General features: G+C 40.1%; 1 long non-coding RNA gene across 1 annotated transcript; it reads right to left on the reverse strand.

The window, feature by feature from the left end:
- Positions 1–3,443: 3,443 nt before the first annotated feature.
- Positions 3,444–21,372, reverse strand: LOC134568567 (uncharacterized). Its single transcript, XR_010084037.1, has 5 exons — positions 21,295–21,372; positions 19,281–19,359; positions 8,808–8,901; positions 7,359–7,398; positions 3,444–4,142 (listed from the first exon to the last, which is right to left on the reverse strand). It is a non-coding gene; the product is annotated as an uncharacterized LOC134568567 (long non-coding RNA).
- Between the last annotated feature and the right edge of the window lie 984 nt (positions 21,373–22,356).

Genomic DNA, 22,356 nt, shown 5'->3' on the forward strand with positions numbered 1-22,356 from the left:
ATGTGCAGAACTAGGTATTTATTTGGATAATAAATAAAGGGTTTCTGTAGTGTAAAAATTTTTGAATTTACCATTAAATGTAGATTGTGCATCTTCTCAACTACCCATGAAGTCGTACCACAAATTCGCAATGGAAATCGATTCAGCAAATTATACTTACTTGACAAAGCTATAAAAGCAGTTCAGAACACATTGTTTGCCAGCCTCGGGCAAGAGTGCTCACATTATGTTCAAAAATATTTTGTTTACAGTCAACGCTAATCACAGGCAGACAATCGTTCTGTTTCTTCTGCTTGTACAAGGAAAATGATAGATCGATCGCCATATAATGGCATCCATTCATGCAATGATGTTCTCTATTAAGTTGTTTTAAGAAGGGGCTGTTTATGAAAAGTAAATACATTTCACGCCTGACCATGTGATACTAATGTGACATTGCAAGGTCTTATAAACCACTTTCTGGTCATGGGTTTAAAGTCTTGAGCAGAACTAATGAAAAGTAATCACAAGAAAACCACATCCAAAGCTGATTGCATGGGACACCACCATCATGTCTTTCCCCGGCTTTTTCCCATCACCTTAGAAATCCCAAATTGCTATTTATTATCAGTGTTGCTGCTCTTCGCAATAGACACACCCAATGTTTACAAGCAAAAATAGCTGAAAAATAGAAATTCCTCACTTATTAGAAATTAAGAAAATAAAACAGTTAAGTGTTTATTCAGTAAATTACAAATTGGAATAGTTTAAAACTGAACTGAAAAAAATGCATGCTAAAAGAACCAAGTAATGAATTCAGCAAAGAATATTCCCAGATCAGATAGAACGGCCTAAATTGGCATTTGGATTTCAATTCATTCTAATTTAGAATTTCGCGAGGAGCTGTGTAGAATTGCTTTTTTTCTCACCACATCAATCAAGTAGGGTTTTAATTCACATAATACAAGTGATCTCTGACATGTTTTGCCCTAATTCCTTACACATATTTTAAATTCTAGGTTTACCACAGGAAATGAAAAGTTGTATCACAAGATAAACATAATACAAGCAATGCAAAATAACTAAAAGAAAATATTAAACTTAAAGGGACACTGTAGACACCATCACATCTTAATTGGTTATAGTGATCAGAGTCCCCTCGCGCAGTCACTCCATTCATTGTGAAACCATTTTTGAGAAGTTTAAACACCAAATAAGGGTTCCTAGCCACCCACAGCCTGACCTCTACTTTAGGTATGACATAGGCAGAGATTACAAACTTCGTTCAAGTCATACTGGTTCATTCCTGCAATGGGCACTATGATTGGCTGGGAGTCCCAGCCTATCACAGGTGCTCAGGCTACTGCCACCTCATTCGCCCAAGAAGCACAGAAGGGACTGTTTAGCATGAAAACAGTGTAAACTGCTTAATACTGAATTGAAGGACAATGGCATGGGACTCCAGACACTATAACCACTTCAAGGAGATGAGGCATTTACAATGCCAATGGTATCCCTTAAAGACGATCCAATAAATCCAGATGTCGGTATCTTTAGAAAAACAACAAATAATAACAAATCAGTATAGGAAATGATATATAATTATTTTAATGGGTGCGTATAATGCCAACTCACAATAACATTAAAAAAGAGCTGCTCTCATTGTTTAGGGTTAATTGTATACGGTTATTACTTAAACTTATAAACTGGACATTATGCTTCTTAATATTAACATTAATCATTTAAAACAATAACATATTACCAAACGAGGAGAAAGAATTTTATTAGGAAAAAAAAAGTAAAATCACAGGACAAGTATTTGATGAAAAAAATATTTCGGATACAGTATATAAAAAGTACATTTGAGGTCAGTAATAAATATATGGTACTTGATTCGGTAAAACATTATAAAGTAATATAAAGAAATAAGGCAAGCATTTATTTTACAAAGGTGATATTTGATCCCAGTGAAAACTTAGAATCAGAAACACTGACCTAAATATCTAGCTATTTTTTTTATTTTACAAACCACATACCAGGAATTACAGCATTTAGTAAAACATTAATTTTGCACTTTTTTCTCATGTGATGCCCTATTTTTCTTTAAATATTCAAATTAATTACTTTACAATCAGATCTGGCATGGCTACGATGGAGCCAGTTACAGGATAAAGAAGTGTACATTTCTACATCAAATTTTATTTTTCATAAATACAGTGAGAGCTCGGTTTACAAACGCCTTGGTAAAAATCATTTTCGGTTTACAAATTAAATTCTATTGAAAATAATGCTTCGGTTTACAATTTTTTTTCGCAATACAAAGCAAGTTTCCCCAGGATGCATTGCACCAGGGAGGTTTATAGCACTGCCCCCTGCATGCTGGAGCCTGTGGGAAGCACATGGAGGTGTTGGAACGGCTTTTGCATCGAGTTTTGGAGCCATTCTGGAAATGTGTTGTTTTGTGACTTTTTGGTGCATTTCTCAAGCTGTGGAAAGGTAGGGAGCTGAGCTTCAACGTTTGCATGCCTTTTATTGTGTGTTCTGCATTGTGGGTTGCTTTCCATGCCAGCTCATTTTGACTTTTTTCTGACCTCCAGAACGGATTAATTGGTTTTCAATGCATTCCTATGGGAAACCACGTTTCGATTCACAAATTTTTCACAATATTAAACGACCCGGAGAATGCATTAAATTCGTAAACCGAGGTCCCACTGTATATAATAACATTAACAATTCTTTAAAGTAACAATTCCCTTTTAAAACCAATGTGGCCAAAGCTTCCCGATGGAACAAAACTTGCAGGAACTACAGAAATCATAGGAATACATAAATCACCATAAAGAAAGCATGAACATTTAAGAAGCACAAGGTGGGGCGGGGGGAAGAGTTATCAAAATGTATCTGACACGATAAAGTCTAATTTTCAAAAATTTTTGCATAAGTATTAACTCTGTCAGATGTTCTCATCTGTTGCTTCATTTGCACCCTAACAGTCATTTTTGAACGTACATTATTTTTTCGGCAACAAAAACAGATTTATCAATTTCCCCACCAAATTTTAGACAAAAAAAAAAAAAAAAAAATTCTGTTTCACTTATTTTCCCCAAAATGTTACAGCGTTCTCAAATGGGGGTTTCTATTGAAACCGGCAGAATTTACCATACAGGAAACTGGCACTTTATAGATCAATTTAATAAATATGATCAAAATAATGGTGGGGATTTAATAACCACTTGTAAAACACTCTGATAAGTATCCTCCAACATGCACTTAATAACCTAAATTCTTCATTTTATATATATTGCATCATAAATATGCAAATAGATTTAAAAAAAAGAAATGAACTAAGAGAAATAAATACCCCAACATTTTTTGCTAAAACAAACTAGATGGATCTTGGACAATAAAATTAGTCTGACGTCACCATCCCAGAAGTTTTTTTTTTTTTTTTTTACACAAAACCTTTGCAGTTAAAAGCCAGTCTGAATTTATAATAACTTGTGCTTGGTATGATAAATATACACATAGACAACAGGCACTGGGATACATAAACTAACAAAAATCTAGACAGAAAGTTCCTATTTAATTGCTCAGAATGTCTCCCTACTTAGCCTGGCTGAAATCACGGATAATTAATTGTTTAGTAATGTGAATTTATTATGCAATTTTAAGGTGCTGGACTCACACAGCAGTGGATTATTGGACATGAAATGTTTTGCAATGTGCAGCTAAAATTGGCCCCAAGAATCACTCATTCCCCAACAAAACAAGAGACATAAATTTTGCCTCTTGAAAATCTAGCCAGCGGAAATAAATATTGAATTTTGTGTTAAAGTGCTGGAATCAACAGAAGTTCCCAGTTGTCTCCAAATTTCTTTTCCATAAGTTTTGTACAACAAGCCCGTGGCTGCCCTCCACTGCTGACAAAGGGATCTGATACTAAATACTGCTGTCTGCCACTTCTCTGGGCAAGGTTAAGCCAGCGAAGGGCCGTGATGGATGCTATGCACTTGTCTTCGAAGCAGGATATAACTCCATCTAAACTGCTGGTAAATCACACATTCCCGAGCAGTTCCTTGCAGCCCCTGTAATGCGCATACGGGTTTAGCTCAATGAAAACCTTTCTCAACATGTGCAGAGCTTATGCAGGAAGTAGCAGTGACCTGAAACACAAGAGAATTGATTGTCACAGCAGGAAGCCAGAACAGAGCTTTTCAAGCCCAATGTCTGCAGGCACAACACCTTGAGACAGGGCAAAGCACAGTAGGTAAAGTTTACATAGTTGTTAAACAGGGCAAGAGAAAACCTCACAATCACCACTGATACTAGTTATCTGCAAGAATACAATGAACAAGACACATACAGAGTAAAAGTAATTAGAGGAAGTCGTACCATGGTATGCTGCCGCTGCTTATAGTCATATTAAAAGCACTTCACTAAAATACTGGCAAAGCCCCTTACCAATGACCAAGGGGTTAATACACTAAACACCAAACTGTATAGAACTAAAATCCAAATCACATTTTTTTTTATTCTTTATTTTGTCGTGCATAGATTAGACAAATTACAGTTACAACAGCATATGCCAGTGTCCATTATCATAGAAAGACATTTGCATGGCATGGATAAACAGCACACATTTTTAAATTTAATAAGGGTGAACATGTTTAACTAAACAGCTAAGTTAATTAAGTAAGCTAAACTAAAGTAACTGCTATGCTGTCGTAGTCATAATATGTAGATGTATAAACACGTTTTGCAGTGCCGCATTAGCCAGTTAGAGTAATACACATAAAAGTTGTACTGTGCTTGTATAAGCTAGGAGACATTATATAGCAGATAGCATTGTTAAGGTTTTGCCTACGTTGTATAGTCATAGCGCTATTCTCCCTGAGCATAACAATGCTCTGCTGTGCCGTTGCTTAACCAAGTTATATCGCTAGAATGGGAAAGGTAACGATAATGAAGAGGTCTAACATTCAGCGTTTAAATAGGCTTAGATAAATCAAGAATATGCTGCAATTGAAATATGTTTAAGCGGTTTACAAGTTATCGGCAGACGCCACTATAGCGTGTTGAACGGTGTACTAAGGTTAGACAGTGGCGTAAGAGATTGCACATTTTATGTAATGATAACAAGCTTGGCTAGACAGTGAGATCATTAGATTAAAGTAAAACAAGATAAAACAGAACATAGTCAACGTTGAACAGTACTAGATTAGCTATATCTGCATAGGTGTAGAGTGGCAGTAAGTGGAGTTGCTTAGCTAGTTGGGAAACACGCTGTATTATCCACCAACCTCCCGGAGCCGGTCTGGTGTACTCTATGCAAGAGGATGGGATATGTAGCATGGCTACTCGGTGGGGGCTCAATTTAGAGTATCTGCGTGGACAGTTCATGCTGTGCCCTGAAGAGTCCATGGCTGTGGGCGGCATGTAGTGGGGCGGCGTACTTACGGTCCATCTATCAGCCAATACCCCTGCTGGGAAGGTCGGAGCCATGAGTTGGACGGGTCAACAAGAGGCCGGTGAGCTGTTGGTACAAGGAGGGAGCACTCCAGCCCCAGGCCGGAATGAAGGCCAGCACCTGCAGTCATCAGACTCGGACTCTCGTGGTCGAGGCCGGGTCTACCCTCTGTTGGGCGCCGTGGGGAGCTCGGATGTTCTGCCGTCGCCTGCGACGGTCGGGCTTCCGGCGGTGTGGTCGGTGCCGTGGAGGTGTCCTCCTGGAGGTCTTCAACCCAGGAAGGATTGCAGGGCGGGCTGTGACATTATCTTTGTGTGGTTTACCCGATGTAGGTCTTTTCCAGCTCCGTACCTCGTCCCCCTTTACTGTTCCCACCGGTTCAGGTGGTTCCCATCTGCAACATAGCTTCAGGCGCTCCCAGAGCCTCTGAAAGAGCCTGTCCAGTCTCTCAGCGTACTGCTCCTCTGTGTAATTTATTTGGCTGCTTTGATGGGCTGGCGCGGGCATCTGCCACTGAGTCGCGGCCGCCATGTTGTGTGGCCCACTGGCCTCGTTGTTCAGGCTGCAGGGTATAGCCGGGGCTTGTGGTGTCTTTTGCCCTGGTTTGGTGGGGACCAGGATGACCCCTGCCGGTCCAAAGGGGGGGGGGGGGGGGAGAAACTGGGTCCCATGTCGAGGTTGTAGCTTAATATGGCCCCAGGAGAGCGGCCGTCTCCCCCGAGGTCTGTTTGTCTCGGTAGGTGGTAGGCCTTGCTGCTAGGCTCCGGTTTCTGCGGTCGGAGCTGCAGGTGCCACTTATCCTCCTCAGTCTGGTAGGCTGTTCCAGGCTCGGTAGGTCGCCGTTAGGGCTCAGATTATGCCCCCTGCCACCGGAGCATTTGGCATGTGCGTCCGGCCATCTTGACGGTCAGCCAAATCACATATTTTAACTAAAAAGTGCTGATTGGGGGATTGGGGAGGGAAAGACAAATTACAATTTGGTGTTTAACCCCTTAACCCCTTAAGGACACATGACATGTGTGACATGTCATGATTCCCTTTTATTCCAGAAGTTTGGTCCTTAAGGGGTTAAGGACCAAATTTTCTGGAATAAAAGGGAATCATGACGTGTCACACACGTCATGTGTCCTTAAGGGGTTAAGGTATATAGACCCATGTATGACGTATAAAGGAAGCCTGTGAGGTCCATTTTTTTTTACATTATAAGTGTTACATATCAGGGAGCATTCTGTCTGTTAAAATGTTTTCAGCACCAGCAACCTTAACAATCAGCAGCTTAGGAAAATGGAGTGTATTTTACCATCTGTAAACACGGACATTGTGGCCCTCGTCTTGGATATGTATATAATTTAATAAATATATTTTTCTTTTACATACACTGGTTTATTCACCAAACTCTGCAAACTTTCAGCAATTTTGGCCTACAAATCAAACTTTGCTACAGATTTACTCATTGAAGTGAGACTTGCCAAGAATTCAAAGTGAATTCCAAATTAAAAGCCGAACAGCTGGAGGCAGAATTGACTTTGAGAAGTTTGCTATTTAGGTGTAATTTGTGAAATGCACTTTGAACTCCCAGCAGTTTTGGTTTTTAGTAAATAACCCTGCCAGTGAATAATAGTGTTTCCAGCTGCTACCTGCTTTAGCACTAATGTCACAATTCTCAAACAAACCTAACAAGCCTTTATCTTACTCACTGTGGTACACAATACAAGCGAGTACTCAAAGTTTCACATTTAAGGGCAAAATTATAACCCCAGCACATGTGACTTAGGTAGCCCAGAATTTCATGTTCTCTTTTCACAGCCTCCTGCTTAATTAAGGTAGAGGTCCAATTGAATTTGAAAGAACCAACTTTCCCCCCCTCCAAAATACATTAAAGTTAACAAGCCAAAATCACTGTCATAGTTACCTTTAACAAGTCTTTTGCTTCTTTTTTCTTGCTTCAGATACTGGAAAAGAATAGAAAGTGTCTGTCAGGTCAGTTCTGGGGTTTCAGTCAATGGGTGAATGAAATCAACAAAATCATTGCATTTATAGGGGCTTATGCTCTAAGCTGTGGTGTGTGCTGCCTGACAACTATACTGCAAAATGTAGATCCAAAATTCTCCATGTCAGCTATTGGAGCATATATTGGGAGTAAGCAGGCACAGATTATACGGTCATGTCATTTCAAAGAGTTCCCTGACTAAAGACATCATCAGCTGATTCCTTGTGTATGGTGCTTAGGTGAATCATACTGGACAAAAGAAGTCCATCTGTGACTTCTCTGTCCATTTTACCACCTATGGGCCAACTAGTCTCGCACCTAATCGCCTCTTCACTTCATCAAGAATAGGGCAAACCAAAGAATTTTCCCACACAGGTCAGCGTTCACTCTGAACAACATGTTCGTTATTTGGATGTGATCCTCTAACACAGGGCTGCCCAATAAGTAGATCCCCAGATGTTTTCAAGCTACAGCTTCCATGATGCTTTGTCATTCTAAAAACATGCAAAGCATTATGGGAGTTGTAGTTCTACAACATCTGAGGATCTACCATGTGGGCATCCCTGATCTAACACCTGCATAAAAAAGGGACTTGGAGGTGCACAGCACATGTTGCACTATTATTGGTTTTGTTTGAGATATTTCTCTCACACAAGCATTTTTTTTTTTTTATACCTACCGTATATCCATTGCTAGCCACAGAGGGGAGAAGATTTATTTCTTAAACAGTCAAACAAAAAAGTTGAATAACCGCTCATTTGTAAGGATTTTGGCAGAACTTGTAAAAGGAATTTTTAATATTTATATAATTTTATATATTTAACAAATCTGCATTTGTGAGGTGTAAAAAATAAAATGAAATCAGTTTGTCCTTTTGGAAGTGCTGCAGCGGGCAGTCAGCATAGAGGCTGGGCATGGAATGATCGAGATTGGGATTTGCTAAATCTTTAATACGAGTTTAAAAAGAAAACAGAGTGTCACATGAAAAAGCATTAACAGGTGATTTTCTAAATTCTATTCAACGATGTAATATTCATTTCATGATTCTAGTCACAGTTGTGCAGAAACTCACCTGGAAGGGTTAAGGACCCTGCTCCTGTAAGAGTTGAGTAACTTACCTGGAAGGGTTAAGGACCCTGCTCCTGTAAGAGTTGAGTGACTTACCTGGAAGGGTTAAGGACCCTGCTCCTGTAAGAGTTGAGTGACTTACCTGGAAGGGTTAAGGACCCTGTTCCTGCAAGAGTTGAGTGACTTACCTGGAAGGGTTAAGGACCCTGTTCTTTCCAGGCTCTCAGGGCGAAGCCTGGGACCCAATTTATTTACTGGTTTGAGTAATGTCAACCTTAGAAGAATGGGGACAGATCCACTTACTCAGAACTTTTGTTTTCTGCAGCTCAGCTTTCAGGTCGTTTGATGAATTTCCAAATCCTGTGAGATGTCCAAGCTCTCTGCTGCCCTCCAAAGCCTAAAACAACCGTTAGAATGGGACAATGCATTAATAAAGGCAGTACAGTCAGGAAGAGTCACCAGATGATACAAAGCGCCCTTACAGTGCAGCACTAATACCTCGTGCAATAAACAGCTGGTCTATGCCAATTATTCTATGATAAAACTCTGTGTTCCCACTTAGGTGACCAGTCCAGAAGTAAAACTGCTGGAACACGAATACAGATTGCAAATGTTAAAAGAAGAAAGCACTTGGCGTTGGTAAATACATCCAAAAAAAACCCAACAAGACTGTAAATCTTGAGCTGTGCATTATTTGTCCTATTTCATGCTCTGATCTGAAACATGCCGGGTCCTGAAAAGTCCCTGATAATGCAGTGAGACATGCTATGTTTTAGAAACAGAGCGTACACAGTGTATAAGAATGATGCATTCAAATCACAGTACTATGTGTTTAACAGACTGGCTGTGAATCTATCGTTCGCAAACCATAGAATGATAAGGGGTTAAAGGCTGTGAAAGTAAAATGTCCTTTTATACATTAACCAACAACCACATCTTATTAAAGAGACACTCCGGGCACCATAAAAACTTCATCTGAATTAAGTTGTTATGGTGCCAACCACAAGTGTTTCGTCCAGCGCCCAGCAGCTCTGCTCCCGAACATTCTTTGCAGTCAAACACTTCAATCAGGAAGCCTTACACCGGGGCAACGTTGATAGGTAGAGTGTACGTATTTTTATCACTCTGTTTTGTGAATGGGGAGCTACTACGCAGCATCCCAGTCCTTGGCATCCAGATTGAAGCCTTGGACTAAAAAGCACTGTAGACTTTTGGGGTTAAACCTGAAGGTATGCCGGTGACAGCGAACTCCATATACCATAACAACTTACTTCCGATAAAGTATCCTTATTAGATACGAGCAGTAAAAAAGTGCTCCTCCAGTCTATAGCATTATCCATTGTACACAAACCTTTTGTATGGTGCATTTCAAGTAACACCCATAAAAACTGGTCACAATATACTACTGCCTTGATCTGGGACCGGGAAGCCACAGATTACAAAGCTGGTGTTGTACATCACACGAAAATATAGTCCAGAACAAGTGAAATACAATTTTTAAAAAATATTTTAATCCAAACACTAACATGGCTATTCACTAGAGAAAGAACTGTTGGAAAATCATAGCAGATATCAAATATAAGGCCAAACTAGATTCAATTGAAGCATAGATGACTTGGAATATTTATTTATTTTGGCCATAGATTTGAAATTCCCTTTGAAATCCTGATGCTCCCTTTTGTGATTAAACCGGCCAGTGTATCAGAAGGAAACAGCACAAGTCAGGACAATACTCAAGAAACAGGGTTGAAGGAAGTTGATAATTCCATTTGCAATTGCCAGTTTGATAAATAACCCTTGTTTTTTTTGGTTTGTACATGGAAACATAATCTCACTGTATAATTATATGAACAATTTAAAAAAGAAATATTATTGGACTTCTGCTTCTTAAATAGCACATGTGAATTAGATAGATGAGTAAAGTAGAAGATAAGAATATTATTTTGTAATACCTTTTTATTGGAGTAACAGAATTTAGTAATGACAAGCTTTCAGGAGATAGCTCAAAAAACAAAAACAACAACAACAACAAAAAAAGACAGAAACCCAGATAAAAGCTATAGAAAGACAACACATGCTTTCTCTGTATAAATCGTTCTGTTCAGCCTGTCAGTTCCAAACCACCCACCTTGCTGTGCAAGTGTCACACTTGAAATTCATATATGCAGCCGGTGCGGCTGTAAATGTCACAGCATGTGCTGTTAACAGCTAGAGACACATTACAACAGCTTCCTCCTAAATTGGGTAAACAGAAGCCCACATGTCCAGCACCACACAAAGCCATGTAAGCATTTGCAGCGATCCACCCGTTGGAATGCTCTGTCGGCAATTATAACTCTGGCACGCAGGGCAGGCTCAAGTACCCGCGGCGTTATCCAGTTCAGAGCTGCATATTTCAGAAAGCTCACGTACAAACTGAGAGATGTGTTGTGGAACAGAAGGGGCAATGCTGCACTCCCAGCATTTAGGGGGGTTCACTGGGTACAGAATGCATGTCACAATGCTTATCCTGGCAATTTTAGGGCACCCTGCAATCATGAGATATAAGGCAAACCACAGAATTGTCTCATACTTCTGGCATTTACGATGACCTGTCATTCTGAATCCAGGCCACAAAAAGTCAATTGTATCCATCTGTATGCTCGACATGATATATATATTGTGATCAACAATGCTACTGTCTGGCACAGACAAGGCATTTCATGCAAAGTAACATTCCAGAATCCTCTTCTACTCTACAATTGAGTAGGTTTCCATGTCCTGCGTGTTTGTCGACAGAGGTGTGGCTGACATAAGATCGCTTATATTGGTCATTGAGGTCCAAAACGCAACTATATTTTTAATATTGGCAACAAACAGGAAGACTTTTCTCTGCATGCGCGGCTGTGCCCAATCCGGCAAACCGGTGAACACAGCTTGTCGGTGTGTTGGTTGCATTACTGCAAGTTAAATGCCAGGAGCTGAAGTGTGTTAGATGAAAGTGATGCCTGAATAGTTTTTACCCAAATATGGAATTTAAAATTCTGGTGTGTCAATAATAAACCTAATTACTGTTAATTTGCATTAATTGTTATATGCTTATATGACATCTGCTCATTTCTCAAAAACACATGAATAAAACAAGCTTTTCTCCAAAAGTCTACTAGACCTAATTCTGTAGCCGGTGGAATCTCAAAGTATTTTTTTTACAGCAGAATATTACCATGTTAGACTTATATCTGAGTAATTGTACGTTTTTGCTCTGGTCCCCTACCAGTGATATTTAACTCAAAATTAAGGGAAAATGTAAAAAAACAATGTCATTCTCTCGCCCCCATGAAAGAAGAATAAGACCAATCTTAAACCTGAAATGTTCTGTATGCACACTATGCTTAGGTACCACTCCACCCTAAAAAAAAATATAAAACAGACTTAAACCCTTGACATTATAAATATTCAGCAATCTTTAGCATTACATTAGGACTTAAGTTCTAAGTCTAAAAAACAAGAATGTTCAAAATGTTAATATATGTACAAGCACCTTGGATACTCTACAGATCAGCTGTTCGTAAAAGAAACCAGGACCATCCTGAGCGGAGATATTAAGGTTTGCGCAAACATTAAAAACGTTAATTTGCTTAAAATGTCCTGTTTGTGCCTTACAGACGGTTGTAATGCTGAGATGTTAGACTATCCTATAATGAACATAAACATGTGTGTGTGTGTGTGTGTGTGTGTGTGTGTAATATATATATACACACACACACACACACACACACACACGAACACAGGGACTGGGGTATTTTCTCCTAAAGAAATAGGACTATGTACACTTCTTTCTTTGTTAATCATTTTACAACTAATCAGGAATCAGTAAGAGGGATTACCTCTGGTATGCAGACAGAATTATTCACTAAATAATGAGTTTACAGGAATTCACAGCGAATTTAGAGTGAAATTCAAATTTTATGCCAAAATAGCTGAAGTAAAAAGATAGCTGAATTTCCCCAATTTGACATTTCACACTGACTAACCCTGTATGTGTATACATGTCACTAAAAGTACCGTAAACCGAAATTTATAAATGTTTTTAATTAGGGTTAAAGGGACCCTCCAAGCGACAAAGATGAAACAATGTATCAGATGGAACATCACGCAAAGAACGAATCGTGGGTTTTTTGTGCAATGAAAAGTGTTTGAAGTCCCCATTGTCTCCTATTTACAGGAAGAGACAGCAAGTACCTCCAATGAGAGAGTTGCATGATTTGAATAAATGTATTCACAGCAGTTTACATTAATATTTTTCACAGACCTAGAGCTTCACCAGTAGTACCATTTGTCTTTGAGGGCTATGAGAAGATGATCATCTACTGGTTGGAAAGTCTGGTGAGGGAGGTTTTGGGGTAAGTACGTTTTTATTTACATGTATAAAACATTTTCACTAGAACGCATTAAAATGGTTGCTAAATGCACCCTGGAGAATAAGTGTTTAGCTTACTGGTTTACAGTTAAATGGACACTGCAGATCCATAAAGCACTTTAGTTTGCTGAAAAGCTTTGTGTGTGAAGAGTGTGTCCTCTTTTTTCATTTTGCAAAAAGTGCAGCTTCCAACAGAAATGGGCACTTTTATAAATTAACTTGGTTCCACCCCCTTGGCTTACAAGCAGACAACAGGTCCTGTTAGTTACTGGTTTGTTTAGCTCAGTGGAGCTAAACCCAAGAGACAGCAAGGGCCCAGAACACCTGCCTCGCAAAGACTTCTCATTGAGCTGCATCGGGAAGTCTGTGATTGGGCAGCCACAGAATGTCTGGGTGTGGTTAAAGGGGAGGGCTTACAAAGGCTGCCGACAAGAGAACTGCAGATATTGCAAGCTGTTTTTATATATACCCCCAAAGGGAAAAAAAAAGCATAATTAAATGCATTAATATTGGTATTTTTAAAGCCGATACCGATAATCTGTAAACTTTCAGGCAGATAGCCGATATTCTGTACATTTATAATTTTTAGAAAAATAAACAATTTCTAAAGGTAAATGCACAAAATATACATGCCGCATGTAGTGTATGCAGTGTGTTTAGACAGGGGAGCTGTGTGTGTAGTGTGTGTATATAATGAATGCCGTGTGTGTGTATACAATGAATGCAGTGTGTGTGTATACAATGAATGCCGTGTGTGTGTATACAATGAATGCCGTGTGTGTGTATACAATGAATGCCGTGTGTGTGTATACAATGAATGCAGTGTGTATATATAATGAATGCAGTGTGCGCATTTAATGAATGCAGTGTGTGTATTTAATGAATGCAGTGTGTGTATTTAATGAATGCAGTGTGTGTATTTAATGAATGCAGTGTGTGTATTTAATGAATGCAGTGTGTGTGTATTTAATGAATGCAGTGTGTGTGTATATAATGAATGCCGTGGGTGTGTATATAATGAATGCCGTGGGTGTGTATATAATGAATGCCGTGTGTGTGTATATAATGAATGCCGTGTGTGTGTATATAATGAATGCCGTGTGTGTGTATATAATGAATGCAGTGTGTGTGTGTGTATTTAATGAATGCAGTGTGTGTATACATAATGAATGCAGTGTGTGTATATATAATGAATGCAGTGTGTGTATATATAATGAATGCAGTGGGTGTATACATAATGAATGCAGTGTGTGTATACATAATGAATGCAGTGTGTATATATAATGAATGCCGTGTGTGTGTATTTAATGAATGCCGTGTGTGTGTATTTAATGAATGCAGTGTGTGTGTATACATAATGAATGCAGTGTGTGTATACATAATGAATGCAGTGTGTGCATACATAATGAATGCAGTGTGTGTATACATAATGAATGCAGTGTGTGTATACATAATGAATGCAGTGTGTGTATACATAATGAATGCAGTGTGTGTGTATACATAATGAATGCAGTGTGTGTGTATTTAATGAATGCAGTGTGTGTGTATTTAATGAATGCAGTGTGTGTGTATTTAATGAATGCAGTGTGTGTGTATTTAATGAATGCAGTGTGTGTGTATATAATGAATGCAGTGTGTGTGTATATAATGAATGCCGTGTGTGTGTATAGAATGAATGCCGTGTGTGTGTATAGAATGAATGCCGTGTGTGTGTATATAATGAATGCCGTGTGTGTGTATATAATGAATGCCGTGTGTGTGTATTTAATGAATGCCGTGTGTGTATACTTAATGAATGCCGTGTGTGTATACATAATGAATGCAGTGTGTGTATACATAATGAATGCAGTGTGTGTATACATAATGAATGCAGTGTGTGTATACATAATGAATGCAGTGTGTGTATATAATGAATGCAGTGTGTGTATACATAATGAATGCAGTGTGTGTATACATAATGAATGCAGTGTGTGTATACATAATGAATGCAGTGTGTGTATACATAATGAATGCAGTGTGTGTATATATAATGAATGCAGTGTGTGTATACATAATGAATGCAGTGTGTGTATACATAATGAATGCAGTGTGTGTATAATGAATGCAGTGTGTATATAAAGAATGCAGTGTGTATATAATGAATGCAGTGTGTGTATATATAATGAATGCAGTGTGTGTATATATAATGAATGCAGTGTGTGTATATATAATGAATGCAGTGTGTGTTTATGAAGGGATGTCATTTGTGTAAAATTGGCAGGAGGGGAGGCATTTTTTATTTTAATTGTATTTTTAATATTTATAGTTTTTTATCTGCAGTGTGTTTTTTTTTTTTAATATTTATATGATTTTATTTATTTTTTTGTCCCCCTTCCCTGCTTGTTACCTGGCTAGGGAGGGGGGGGGGGGTATGTATGCAGTGTGTGTATTTAATGAATGCAGTGTGTGTGTATTTAATGAATGCAGTGTGTGTGTATTTAATGAATGCAGTGTGTGTGTATTTAATGAATGCAGTGTGTGTGTATTTAATGAATGCAGTGTGTGTGTATTTAATGAATGCAGTGTGTGTGTATTTAATGAATGCAGTGTGTGTGTATATAATGAATGCCGTGTGTGTGTATATAATGAATGCCGTGTGTGTGTATAGAATGAATGCCGTGTGTGTGTATAGAATGAATGCCGTGTGTGTGTATATAATGAATGCCGTGTGTGTGTATATAATGAATGCCGTGTGTGTGTATTTAATGAATGCCGTGTGTGTATACTTAATGAATGCCGTGTGTGTATACATAATGAATGCAGTGTGTGTATACATAATGAATGCAGTGTGTGTATACATAATGAATGCAGTGTGTGTATACATAATGAATGCAGTGTGTGTATATAATGAATGCAGTGTGTGTATACATAATGAATGCAGTGTGTGTATACATAATGAATGCAGTGTGTGTATACATAATGAATGCAGTGTGTGTATATATAATGAATGCAGTGTGTGTATACATAATGAATGCAGTGTGTGTATACAATGAATGCAGTGTGTGTATATAATGAATGCAGTGTGTGTATATAATGAATGCAGTGTGTATATAAAGAATGCAGTGTGTATATAATGAATGCAGTGTGTATATATAATGAATGCAGTGTGTGTATATATAATGAATGCAGTGTGTGTATATATAATGAATGCAGTGTGTGTTTATGAAGGGATGTCATTTGTGTAAAATTGGCAGGAGGGGAGGCATTTTTTATTTTAATTGTATTTTTAATATTTATAGTTTTTTATCTGCAGTGTGTTTTTTTTTTTAATATTTATATGATTTTATTTATTTTTTTGTCCCCCTTCCCTGCTTGTTACCTGGCTAGGGAGGGGGGGGGGGGGGGGGGTATGGCATTCCCTGGTGGTCCAGTGCAGTAGGGGGGCCGGCAGCAAGCTGCTACTTACCTCCCAGCAACTCCCTCCAGCTCCCCAGTGTAATTTACGCGGCCTGCGTGTAACCCATGGCAACGCTCTGCGGCCGAGGGACTCGAGATTTGACATGGGAGCTGAAGGGAGCTGCTGGGAGGTTAAGTAACAGCTAGCTGCTGGCCCCTCCAGGACCGCCAGGCCCATCCTGGTATGTATTATCATCAATATCGGTATCTATATTGGCAAATACCGATACTGCCGAAAATACAGAATATCGGCCGATAATATCGGTAAAACCGATAAATCGGTCGATCCCTAAAATACATGCAAGTTTTCATTTGAGTTATATGTATTAAACAGTGAATTTTATTAATTTTGTATTTGGGCAGTGGTTGATCCTTTCAAGTAATACTGATATTTAATCCACAGCTTTATTTCTAAACAAAAACGTAAAAATTATACAAAAAAGCAAGATAGGGGCGGGGCCGGGCCGGGCCGCCGGGCCGCATGGCAGCAGACCGACATGGCCCCAAGCTCGAGCCCCAAAAACCGGCACTAAATCTGCATATGCATAGCTCCAAAGCCGGAGATATCTACAGATCGAGACAGAGCATCGCCCCCCAGCTTCATCTCCATACCGCTTAAGAGGCCAGCAAAGCACCGGGAGCACCGAAACTGACATACCCGGCCTACCTGCCTTCATACACCAGATGCATGTAAGCCAGATGAAACGGCAGGCAGATGACACGGAACCTCGAGAGCATACCCTCAGACAGAACAGAGCTGGCCCAGGGCACGGCCCCGCTACCCCCCCCCCCCCGGCCGGTGGGGGTTATCCTGGCCACATGGGGACTGCACATGCCGGGGCGGAAGCCTCAGACCTTGGCCCAAGCCGATCCCCTGAACTGACAGAGGCTGCTAAGATGAGACCCGCGAGAGGAGGGGAGTGGAGGGCAGATAGCTCCAGCGCCTGTATGTAATGTAGACCCGGGGTGGCCGAGACAGCGGACGGACCGCCTGGGCGGCCCATGAGCCAACGACATGAAGGCCTGACCTCTAGACGAGGTGGGCATCCGGAGGAACTTGTCCCCACCGCTGAGAGCCCGGCGGGACTGGACGCTGCACGCCTCCAGCGGACCGGTGGCTGAGAGGCAGTGCATCTCCTGTTCCGTGGACGGCGCTGGGAGAGACAGGCAAGGCAACCCATGTACGTACCGGGGTACCAAAAGGTTTGGGGGAGGTGCAGGGGCACTGAGAATGCGGATTCTTGGAAGGGGGACCGCAGGAGCACATGTCGCCCCCAAGTGCCCACCGGACCGAGGTGCTTGCGGGAGGAAGCCTGGACTGAACTGGGGGCACGGGCGGAGACCGGACACCCGGGGAAAGCAGGCGAAGCTGGCTGCCACATGAACTGTGCGGGCGACCCAGACACTCCACATGCTCCACAAGCCAACAAGGGCCAAACCCGCACTGCTCTCATTCAGCCAGTCAGATTCTATGACTTTTTGTTCTGCATATAAGGGTCGAATGGAATACCTAACACCTGGACTTGCAACAAGAACCCTTACAATGAGCTTCATACATGGACGCTCTACTGCAGCAGTCTTAAGGGGGCCACCGAGTGGAAGCACCCAGACACTTACGAAAATTAAAATTGGCCCATAGGTGACACTTTACTTGTTTTGCTACACAGTTTTGCAGATCATATCTAAGGCAGCAAGCTAGCAGTCCATTCAGAATGCCTCAGCAATACATAATGAGGAAAACTGACATGGACAGCACAGGCAGGCCCAGAGGGTACCAAGCACTGAACGGAATCTCCACACTGCCTCCGCGCCAGCCGGAGCAGTGAGTACCCCGATCTCCAGGTAGGGAGGTCCCTGGAGTCCAATGTCCCCGCTGCCGCGAGCCCTGTGAGGCAGGAGTGTGCGGATCCACAGGCGGATAAGTGACCGAGGGGACTGTGTACCAGCATCAAGAGTGAGGCCGGCAGTGGGTGAGACATGGGGGTGCTCACCACCTGGGGCACAATGCAACGCTGGGGAGGTGCAGGGGGCGGGAGGGCCACGGACTTTGTGGTGGGGTCTGGTGGACAATCTCTGCCCCTGAGTGCCCACGGCGCCGCGGAGGACCCAGGCCTGTGGGCTCGGACCGGTGGGGGGTGAACGGGCTGAGGCATGGAGACATAAGGGCTACACCGCAACAGCGACATGCAAAACATTAGGGATTGCAACGCCCCGGACCACGCAGCAATATATATCTGCTGATTGATTACTATTTTTATTAGAGCAGTTAATTTCTTATATGAACGTAACTTTTGCATGTTGGAGACATTCTAGGCGTAACAACTGCATTCTATGCACTATGTCTGATTATATATTTCCTAAGCCAACATCGCACCGTTAACTACAGCCTAGGTCAGACCGCACCACATAGTATGATCATTTCATTAATACCCTAGAGTGTTTACTCACATAAGGATTTATATACTGCATGTTATAGGTAAAAAGGAAAAACAAAATGTTCCTACTTATATGTAAATTTTTCCTCTACTAGCTCCTTTTATTACATTAGCCTAAATACTAGATGCTTAAAGACCTATACAGTGTGAATACAACTTACGTTCTTTAATGTTTGCATTGATCTTATAGGGAAAATTGATTGCATAGAGTACACAACCAGCTCACGAAGCGATAATCCAATTTAATTGCATAGATCAGTTGACAATATGAACCAATATGTTCGGCTATACAGGCTACGACAAATCCGCTTCTGTGTAAGCGACAAAATGTTTGCACCTTTATTTACTAATGCTTATGCCCCTGCGCGGGCAACTACTTGCTTTATTACAAATCAGTTTGATAAATGCGTTTATATTGTGAAAACAATAAAAATATTCACAACAAAAATGCAAGATAAGGAATTAGGTCTCTTAATCAATTACTTGTGAAGCATTAAAAAAACTGACCTGCAAATGTTTTAAACTTTGTCTCATTTTCAAAAACGCATCTGCTGATTTTTCAAAGCGTGACAGCAAGTCCAGGATACTGCAAGAGAAGAAGCAGAGATGTTAAAAAAAATAAAAATAACCTCCCCCTACTAATAGAATTTTAATTTCAAATTCAAATCACCAAATATTACAGAAAAACCCCAATGGCCTACAGATCCCAACCAACTAAAATGTGATGTGTTGAGAATGCTCTTCCATACACGATAACTCTATGCAAGGTTATTTACGAAGGAGAGATTTCCCGAGACTTCATATACTTGTATCCAACGCGAATTTCAACATTTAGGCCAATACAGCCGAATTGGTATAATAACCAACTGAAATGGGAACTGCAAATATTAGGCCAATATAGCTTAACTGGGACAATTATTCAGCTCTAAATATCTAACTACTTTGCAAGCTCACAAAGTCTCCACAATACCCGGTTTGATAAATAAAACATCTATATGTAATAAAAGATCTGACAACATTAGGGCCAAGCAATCTTCTACTGAAGGGAGCGACTGCCTAGTAACATTTTTAAAACCCTAAAATAATCAATAATCCAGAACGGTTTGGAATATCTCAGTCTGTGAGCTGTTGATAAGCTGTAAGAGATATTTAGAGTTCTCTATAGAGGGCAATTGTGGGGTAAAATTCTGATAGTGGAGCAATCACCATGGAAACCATATATATGATCAAGCCGATTGCTCCACCTTTAGCCCTTTTACCCCCAAACTGTACTTGATACACACGGGATAATGTTTCATGCCTCGTGTCATAAGGAGACTCCTATGCACTAACAAACTATAGGCAGGGAACCTCACTCTCCCCTGCAGAATAACCACGCAAAGCTGAAGATTGATATTAAAGTATAGAAATGTAATCCAGGCAACAAATTTCCCCGAATCCCTAGGTAGGGACAGTTGGGTAGCGAAGTGGAGAATTATCAATGTCCGTGTCGGCGTATTGTAAAATATTCAAACCGCGCAATTCAGGAATGTTTGAAAGACCTAGTTGTCACCTTGCATGACTTTCAACTCCTTACACATAGTCTTCTGCCTGAAGGTGATATGAACAGCAGCCTAGCACAGGTGGAGAGGGATGGTCTCACCAAGCAGTGAGAATTGTAAAATGTCCCAAATAAGAACTAAAACGCAGGCTCTCCCTCCACTTCCCGTTCTCTTCCAGCTACGGAATTGACCTTTTATCCAACGCACAGCGCAGCATAGTATATTATAAACTTTATAAAGAACGATAAACAAATCTCATATTTCACAGCCAACAAGCAGGGAATGGTTACCACAATCTTTGAAGAGTGCATGACCGAAATGTAATAAAAATATACATCCCAGCATTTAAAAAAAGTACATCTTACTATTGTTATTGTGACTTCGTTATTTTTCTTATTAGTCCTTTTGAACAAAACAAAATATATCCGAATAACACGGCACATAATGCATTTGTATATGAAAACAGGTGTTACAAAAATAAATACAAATAAAACGGTAAGAAACGGCCAGAACTAAGATTTTTATATACCTTTACTGGCTGTGTAATTTACAATTCATTGTTCTGGTGTCTAACAGTTCACCGGAGGCTTTTATAATGAGGTATATTGATATAGAATATTCTGTGTTTAAGGAATAACAAAGATATTTAAATTTTAAATGACCTATTTATGGGGGGCATCACATGGAATGCACCCCACTTTGTACAGATGTGGTCTATTTTTCATGCGCACTAGCTTTTAAATACAAGAGAAGCTGAGCAATGTATTGCTTAGTCTTGAGATTTTTCAAAGCATGTTTGGACCATAGTATCACATACAATCCGTTTGTTTCTCAATAAAAATGCAATAAAACCAGTAAAATACACACAGCAATGCCAGAGAGAGCCTTTTGTGTTACAATGTCTTTCTCCTGAGTCAGCCCAGTGAGTTATGGTGGAATGGCAATGGCAACTAACACATGCTACGACCTATCTGACTTACTCAGCATTTTCATCTGTAGGATGCTGCCCTCTGCTGGTGCTTTCAGGCACTTTGCGATTAGACTGGACAGGTTCACCTGTAGATAGATTCCAATACTTTAGAAAACGGATACATAGCATCAGATGACAAATTCCAGTCCAAGGAAGTTCTGCCTAAAAGACTACTAATAGTATTTAACACAGATTATGAAACCCAATTTGGTTATAAACACATTGCCATTGTAATATGGATTGCAGCAGACAATTCAGTTATTGGACGTGTTAAAGTGTCTTAGCAATTCCAAATGTCCTGCAAACTTATAAAGCAGAAGCTAACTTTGGGCCATACGCTCTGGGAGAAGGGAGAGTCATGCCAAAATAAGTTGGTGCTAGGATTTGGTACAATATGTATTTTGCTAAATTAAAACTAAATTTACAGTTTGTAACGTGCACCCGAAGAGAATAAAGGATCTTAAGGATTCTTCATCGGAAATGTAAGAGCAAAATAGTTGAACTGGCAGCATAGTTGACTCAGAAAAACGCTCCAGTTCGGCTATTTTCGCCTTCGATTTGAAATTCACTTTGAATGGACTGTAAATTCTCACTTTAGTAATAAACGCTCCATGTCATTTTTGCAGAAACCGTTTGATACAGGAGTATAAACACAAAGTAAATTAAAATAAGAGACAATCCCTAGTTTGGTTTGTGCATATTTTGTTTTGCACATTAATGTCTTCACCATTAAAAAGTAACAGCTTAACATTTGGCAAACTCTGGTGGAGTAGGTGGAACAGCGTGCAATCGAAAAGAGAGGACCTTATTCCTCTCCTGGAATTGTATTGGCTGTTGACTGCGTTCGAATTTAAAATGTGCCTATATTCTACATTCATAAATACTGATTGTAATATATTACCCTGCCTGTTAGCATCGGGAATGGAGTAGATTATGTAAAAAGTGTGCTGTAGTGGTTATGGTACTCGGAGTGCACTTTAAAGTTGCTTTGCTGAAAAAAGTAATTGAAAATGTGAAAATTACAAGCTATCTATATGCTGTAACTTATCTGTTCCTTAAAGATCTATAACTG

Source organism: Pelobates fuscus, chromosome 7, assembly GCF_036172605.1.
Source record: "Pelobates fuscus isolate aPelFus1 chromosome 7, aPelFus1.pri, whole genome shotgun sequence".
Taxonomy (NCBI): Eukaryota; Metazoa; Chordata; class Amphibia; order Anura; family Pelobatidae; genus Pelobates; species Pelobates fuscus.